Source organism: Lampetra fluviatilis, chromosome 57 (genome assembly GCF_964198595.1).
Source record: "Lampetra fluviatilis chromosome 57, kcLamFluv1.1, whole genome shotgun sequence".
NCBI classification, from domain to species: Eukaryota; Metazoa; Chordata; class Hyperoartia; order Petromyzontiformes; family Petromyzontidae; genus Lampetra; species Lampetra fluviatilis.
The window spans coordinates 599,621-606,553 of record NC_136331.1 but is presented as its reverse complement, the minus strand read 5'-3'; positions in this window follow the sequence as shown (position 1 = coordinate 606,553).

The following is a 6,933-nucleotide window of genomic DNA, read 5'->3' as shown; positions in this document are numbered from 1 at the left end:
TGGTTGACCCTCGTGGTGGACCGCAGTGGTTGACCGGTGTTTAACCGCTGTCGTTGACCGTCGTGGTTGTAATGCTTAATGACTTCATCCAGCAGTTATAGACCACGGATGATGGTAGTAATGTTAAACTGCTTAAGCAGTGGATAGACCATGGGTGATGATGGTGTTAATGCAAAAGTACTTTATCTAGCAGTGGATAGCCCACGGGTGGTGGATGGTGAGCGAGCAGTTCCCACTGAGAAACCTGGTCACCCCGACCGCTCCCGTCTCTGTCCACCAGGGGTCACTCGGGGCTCTTCCCGTGATCCCGAGACGGACCTCCCAGAGGGGCTGGTGGATGGGGAGGGGTCCATTAATCCCCGGCTGTGCCACGCTTCCCAGGGGTTCAAGGGGCTTCAGGGACCTCTACGGAACGTCCATGGGCTCCACAGACCCCAGGAGGTTCAATAATTATTCAGGTACCTTGACAGCCTCCAGGATCTCAAGTGGCTCGAATGGGCTTTAGGGATCTTCAGGGGGCTCCAGGGACCTCCGGCGACCTTCATGGGCTTCAGAGACCTCCAGGAACCTGCAGGGGTTTCAGAGACCAAGAGCTCTCAGGTCTGGGATCTCCAGAGACCTACAAGAGGTCTGGGATCTCCAGAGACCTACAATAGATCTGGGATCTCCAGAGACCTACAAGAGGTCTCAGGTCTGGGACCTCCAGAGACCTACAAGAGGTCTGGGATCTCCAGAGACCAACAAGAGGTCTCAGGTCTGGGATCCCCAGATACCTACAAGAGGTCTGGGATCTCCAGAGACCTACAAGATGTCTCAGGTCTGGGACCTCCAGAGACCTACAAGAGGTCTGGGATCTCCAGAGACCTACAAGAGGTCTCAGGTCTGGGATCTCCAGAGACCTACAATAGATCTGGGATCTCCAGAGACCTACAAGATGTCTCAGGTCTGGGACCTCCAGAGACCTACAAGAGGTCTGGGATCTCCAGAGACCTACAAGAGGTCTCAGGTCTGGGATCCCCAGAGACCTACAAGAGGTCTGGGATCTCCAGAGACCTACAAGAGCTCTCAGGTCTGGGATCTCCAGAGACCTACAAGAGGTCTGGGATCTCCAGAGACCTACAAGAGGTCTCAGGTCTGGGATCCCCAGAGACCTACAAGAGGTCTGGGATCTCCAGAGACCTACAGGAGCTCTAAGGTCTGGGATCTCCAGGAATCCCAAGGGGCTCCAGAGACCCCCAAGGGGCCCTAGGGACCTCCAAGGACCCCAAGGGGCTCCAGAGACCTTCGTAGGTTCTGGGAACCGCAAGGGACTCCAGAGAGCTCCAGAGGCTCCGTTGCACCTTGACGCGAGGCAATTGTGTTCCCGTGGCTGTGGGGAGGGGCGGGGCTGTGGGGAGGGGCGGGGCTGTGGGGGATGGGCGGGTCCACCAGTGATTGGCGGAGACGGGGTCCGCCCTTCACGCCGGGGTTGTAAACAAGGGCAGGGACCCCGGGAAGGGTGGGGGCCTGTAGGAGGGAGGGTGGGGGCCTGTGGGAGGGAGGGTGGGGGCCTGTGGGAGGGAGGGTGGGGGCCTGTGGGAGGGAGGATGGGGGCCTGTGGGAGGGAGGGTGGGGGCCTGGGGGAGGGTGGGGGCCTGGGGGAGGGTGGGGGCCTGGGGGAGGGTGGGGGAAGAGCTGAACCCACCATCACCAACTCCTGGCACCCGATCCCTGGGGCACAAATGTACCGCGGGCACAACGTGGTCCACTGCTCGCTTCAGAGTTCCTAAAGGGAATTGAGTCGCACGCGCGGCCTCGTTACGCGCGAGGCGATGGGGATGGTCGCGGGGGGCGGGGGGAGTGGGGGGGTTCAAAGCTTCAAGGGGGGGCCAGGAGGGTCAAAGGTTTTGGGGCATCAGAGAGTTAAACATACACAGGGAGAGGTCACAGACGGGACGAGCTGGCCCTCACTAGCCAGTAGTACTCGCCCTACTAACTAGCCACTAGTACTCGCCCTACTAACTAGCCACTAGTACTCGCTCTACTAACTAGCCACTAGTACTCGCCCTACTAACTAGCCACTAGTACTCGCCCTACTAACTAGCCACTAGTACTCGCCCTACTAACTAGCCACTAGTACTCGCCCTACTAACTAGCCACTAGTACTAGCCCTACTAACTAGCCAGTAGTACTCACCCTACTAACTCGCCAGTAGTACTCGCCCTACTAACTAGCCACTAGTACTCGCCCTACTAACTAGCCACTAGTACTCGCCCTACTAACTAGCCAGCAGTACTCGCCCTACTAACAAGCCACTAGTACTCGCCCTACTAACTAGCCACTAGTACTAGCCCTACTAACTCGCCACTGGTATTAGCCCTATCAACTAGCCACTAGTACTCGCCCTACTAACTAGCCACTAGTACTCGCCCTACTAACTAGCCACTAGTACTCGCCCTACTAACTAGCCACTAGTACTAGCCCTACTAACTAGCCAGTAGTACTCGCCCTACTAACTAGCCACTAGTACTCACCCTACTAACTAGCCAGTAGTACTCGCCCTACTAACTAGCCACTAGTACTCGCCCTACTAACTAGCCACTAGTACTAGCCCTACTAACTAGCCACTAGTACTAGCCCTACTAACTAGCCAGTAGTACTCGCCCTACTAACTAGCCAGTAGTACTCACCCTACTAACTCGCCAGTAGTACTCGCCCTACTAACTAGCCACTAGTACTCGCCCTACTAACTAGCCACTAGCCCTACTAACTAGCCACTAGTACTAGCCCTACTAACTAGCCACTAGTACTCGCCCTACTAACTATCCACTAGCCCTACTAACTATCCACTAGTACTCGCCCTACTAACTCGCCACTAGTACTAACCCTACTAACTAGCCACTAGTACTAGCCCTACTAACTAGCCACTCGTACTCGCCCTACTAACTAGCCACTAGTACTAGCCCTACTAACTAACCAGTAGTACTCGCCCTACTAACTAGCCACTAGTACTAGCCCTACTAACTAGCCACTAGCCCTACTAACTAGCCACTAGTACTAGCCCTACTAACTAGCCACTAGCCCTACTAACTAGCCACTAGTACTCACCCTACTAACTAGCCAGTAGTACTAGCCCTACTAACCCTACTAACTAGCCAGTAGTACTCGCAACTAGCCCTACTAACCAGCCAGTAGTACTCGTCCTACTAACTAGCCACTAGTACTCTAACTCGCCAACGCTCTCCGCTCTCACCACTTCACAGGCGCCGTGCGGACCTCTCCTACTCAGGCGTCGAGTGCTCGGGCAATGTCTCAATTCTGCCTCCACCTACGACACACAAGTCGTTGGTATTCCGTTGACACATCCCATCAGCTCAGCAGGCCTCTTCTGCCGGCGACCCGTGGGTCCTGCTCGCACGGTTCCCCAGCGCTGATCGACAGCTCCAGGGACTCGTCTCCTCTCCCGGCCTCCACACACCCCACGTGCTCAGAGTTCAAACCCAGTTGCTCGTCCCCCGCTCACCCCGATAACCTCCCCCCCCCCTAAATGTTCGGGCCCGTGAGAAATTCCCGCGATCTCGCTGCACGCAGTGGGGAAGAGGCCGTCGCGTGCCCGAACCCCCTGACCTGGGTCCCCTGGGTTCGACTCATCCCGATGCTCCCTCCCCCTCTCTCTCTTCCTCGAGAGGCAGCATCGCAGACTCGTGGCAGCACCCTCCTTGGCAACGAGTGCCGAGACTCGCAGTAAGCCGACAATTGCGATTCCTTCGCGAATCTGTTACCCTGCACGCAAATAATTAAACGTAATTTCGCACACTTCCCCATCAGCCGCGTGATTTCAGCAGAATTGCTGATGAGACACCAACATTCGAAACCTGTCCTTGCCGATAAACAATCTGGCAGTTCACCAGCAGCCACGAGAGAGGCTCCACAACCGCCAAGCAGTGAACTAGAGAGTCGCGAGGCGGGTCGTGGTCGCGGGTTTCGCACTTTGACTCGCCCCCAGGCTGATGCGACGCGGGGGGTTGCTTGGCCACGAATCCCATTCGTGAGGTTTTCTTTTTACTTCGTGGTGAGTCCATGCGAGTCTTTGTGTCGTGTCTGCGTAACCTCCGCGTCACGCTGTTGTACACCAATGGGGCTCGAAGTAAACCCCCATCGGTTTCTATGGACGTCTACGCGTCTCTTTGTGAGTCTATGAGTCGCCTAATTCATGACTCAGAGTTTATCTTCGTGCGAGGTCTGTGGGTCTCTGTGTGAGTCATCGGGTCTCTATGTAAATTTAGATATCTTCAATTATATCGGTTTCTTTGCAATCCTTCCATCTCCGTGTGGGCCAATGAGTCGATATCTAAATCCATGTCTATGGAAATGCATGGGTCTCTATATAAATCCATGGGTTAGTTACCGTTAGTATGTGAGGCTATGGATCTCGATGTGAGTCTATGGGTCTATGGAAATCCATTGGTTGATATGTAATCCAGGTGTCACTATGGGAGTCTGTGTGCATCTATATAACCCATGGGTCGCTACGTGTCTGTGGGTCTATTTAAATCCATGGATCTCTATATGAGTCTGTAGGTCACTGTGTCAGACTCTGGGTGTCTGCGTGAGTCTGCGTGTCTCTTAAGACAGGAACACCTCGCCGAGTCTCGAGACTCGCTCTCAGCAGGAGGGTCCTGACACACGGAGATGTTTGGCCTTGAATCTCGTCAGCACTGAGAGTTTGGTTCAGGTTCAGAGAAGACACCGGAGAACTCCCCACGCCACCGCTGCTGCTCACGAGGGGGGAGACACTTGAAGTTCCGCTACATCGACGGGTTCGCGAACCCACTTGCTGTACTGCCACCTGTATATTGCCACCACCTCACACACAGAACAAGGGGCTTTTGAGTTTCACAAAATCTCCGTGTGATCCACCAACCCTGGGCTGGATCGCATGATCACCGCCACCATCACCAAAACAAGGACACCCCCCCCCCCGTACCGCCGGCGTCGCCCTCTCAGGCTGTAGGCGCAAGTGCTGCGAGCGAGCACGCGATAAAGAGCAGCACGGCACACGCGGTGCATGGAGGTAGCTAACACCACCCCCGGCCGGCCGCATTTGTCTCCCCAGGGGGGTGTGGCGGTGTGGATGAAGACACACTGCACCTGGGGGGTCATTTAGGGCTGTGTCGACTTAGAGGAAGCCCCGCAAAAACCCATTGGCATATTCGCCACTGATGTTAGTCGTGAGCGAGAATTGCAGCAATCGGGATTGTTGGCATTAATTCATTAATTAACCACAGACTTGACACAGCAGGCGCACGCACACACAAAGACCCCCCCCGTATCGCCTTGACAGGCGCGTGCTGCAAGCGCTGTCGTGAAGGCCGGCACTGTGGCCCACGAGGGGGTGGGGTTTGCCAGCACCACGCCCGGCCGCCTTTGCCTCCCCAGCGTCGATGTTTGACACACCGCACCAGCTTCTCATTTGAGGCCGAGTGGACCTAGGCGGCCGCGGATTGGGGGGGGGGGGAGAGGTGCAGGACTTGTTCAGTCGATCGTCACCGGTTTTGGGGTGGCCGTGAGCGGGGGAATCGAATTAGGGTGACCGGTATTCGTGAGCGCGGCGCGCTAACCGTTGCGCCACCGCTCCTCACACCACCCAGTCTGGGCAGGCGGACACGAGCCGGAAAGCTTCAGCTTCCGCTCGCTCACTGCCCAGTTTCCGGACTTTTCGGTCGGAAAATGATGACTCCGGTTTTCCGCACCGTGCCGGCACGAAAGCAGCACTCACGTGCTCGCAGTGGAGAATCATCGCGGAGCGGCAAGCCAAGGAACGGAACGCCCCCGACAGGAGATGGAGCGATGGAATGTAGCTCGTGTGCAGGTGCTAAGTTGTTTTCACCGAAGATTGATGATCACTGCTGATGACTGACGATCGTTGTGATTGTTACTGTTCTATTTGTTACGCGTCCGAGAGCACATAACACTGTGGAGATGGAGCAGTAAAACATGACAGCTCGCGTGGATTGTGGGAGACGGCTTTGGGAGGCTTTCATCCATCAGTGGATAGAGCACGGCTGATGACAACTCACGCCCCACGCCACTTAACTGCGCTCTTAAGGGACCCACACGGAGTGCGAGTTGCGTTGAGCCGTGGGCTCCCATTGCGTGTGGGATGGAGCGCGCTTGCCAACACAATTAGTAAGCCGGCGGCAAGTGTTTAACACGAGGTTTCCACTGTTCTGGGTCTCATTAGCAGTAGAGTCAGACTTGCCAGACAGAGAGATGCAGCTGGCTGGATTAGTGATGATGATGAGACCCAGAAAGTGGAAACCGGTTCTCGCTTGAACCGGTGCTGGGTGACACGGAGCTCAGCTCTGCCTCGACTCGTGACGGTGACGGTGATGGGCAAAGGGCAGTAGTGGGGGGGGGGGCAGCAGTGTGGGGGGGGGGGCAGTACAGAGGGGGCAGCAGTGTGAGGGGGGAAGTACTGAGAGGGGCAGCAGTGTGAGGGGGGGGCAGCAGTGGGGGGGGCAGCACTGAGGGGGGCAGCAATCTGGTGGGGGCAGTACAAATGGGACAGCAGTGTGGGTGGGGTGTTTGTGAAGCCACTTACAAACAACACGTTGTGACTGCGGGGGGGAGGGAAGGAGAGGCAGGGGGCCTCCCACCACCCCCCACCCGCCACGTGGTTTGCCTCTCGCGCTGTTTACCAATTAGCGGTGGTGATGATTGTGGTGGTGTGGGTGGTGATCATGGCGGTATGGGTGGTGTCGGTGGTGATGATGGTGGTGGTGATGGTGTTGGTGGTGGTGGTGGTGGTGTCGGTGGTGGTGTCAGTGGTGGTGGTGATGATGGTGGTGGTGGTGTCGGTGGTGATGATGATGGTGGTGTCGGTGGTGGTGATGGTGGTGTGGGTGGTGATAATGGTGGTGGTGTCGGTGGTGGTGGTGATGATGGTGGTGG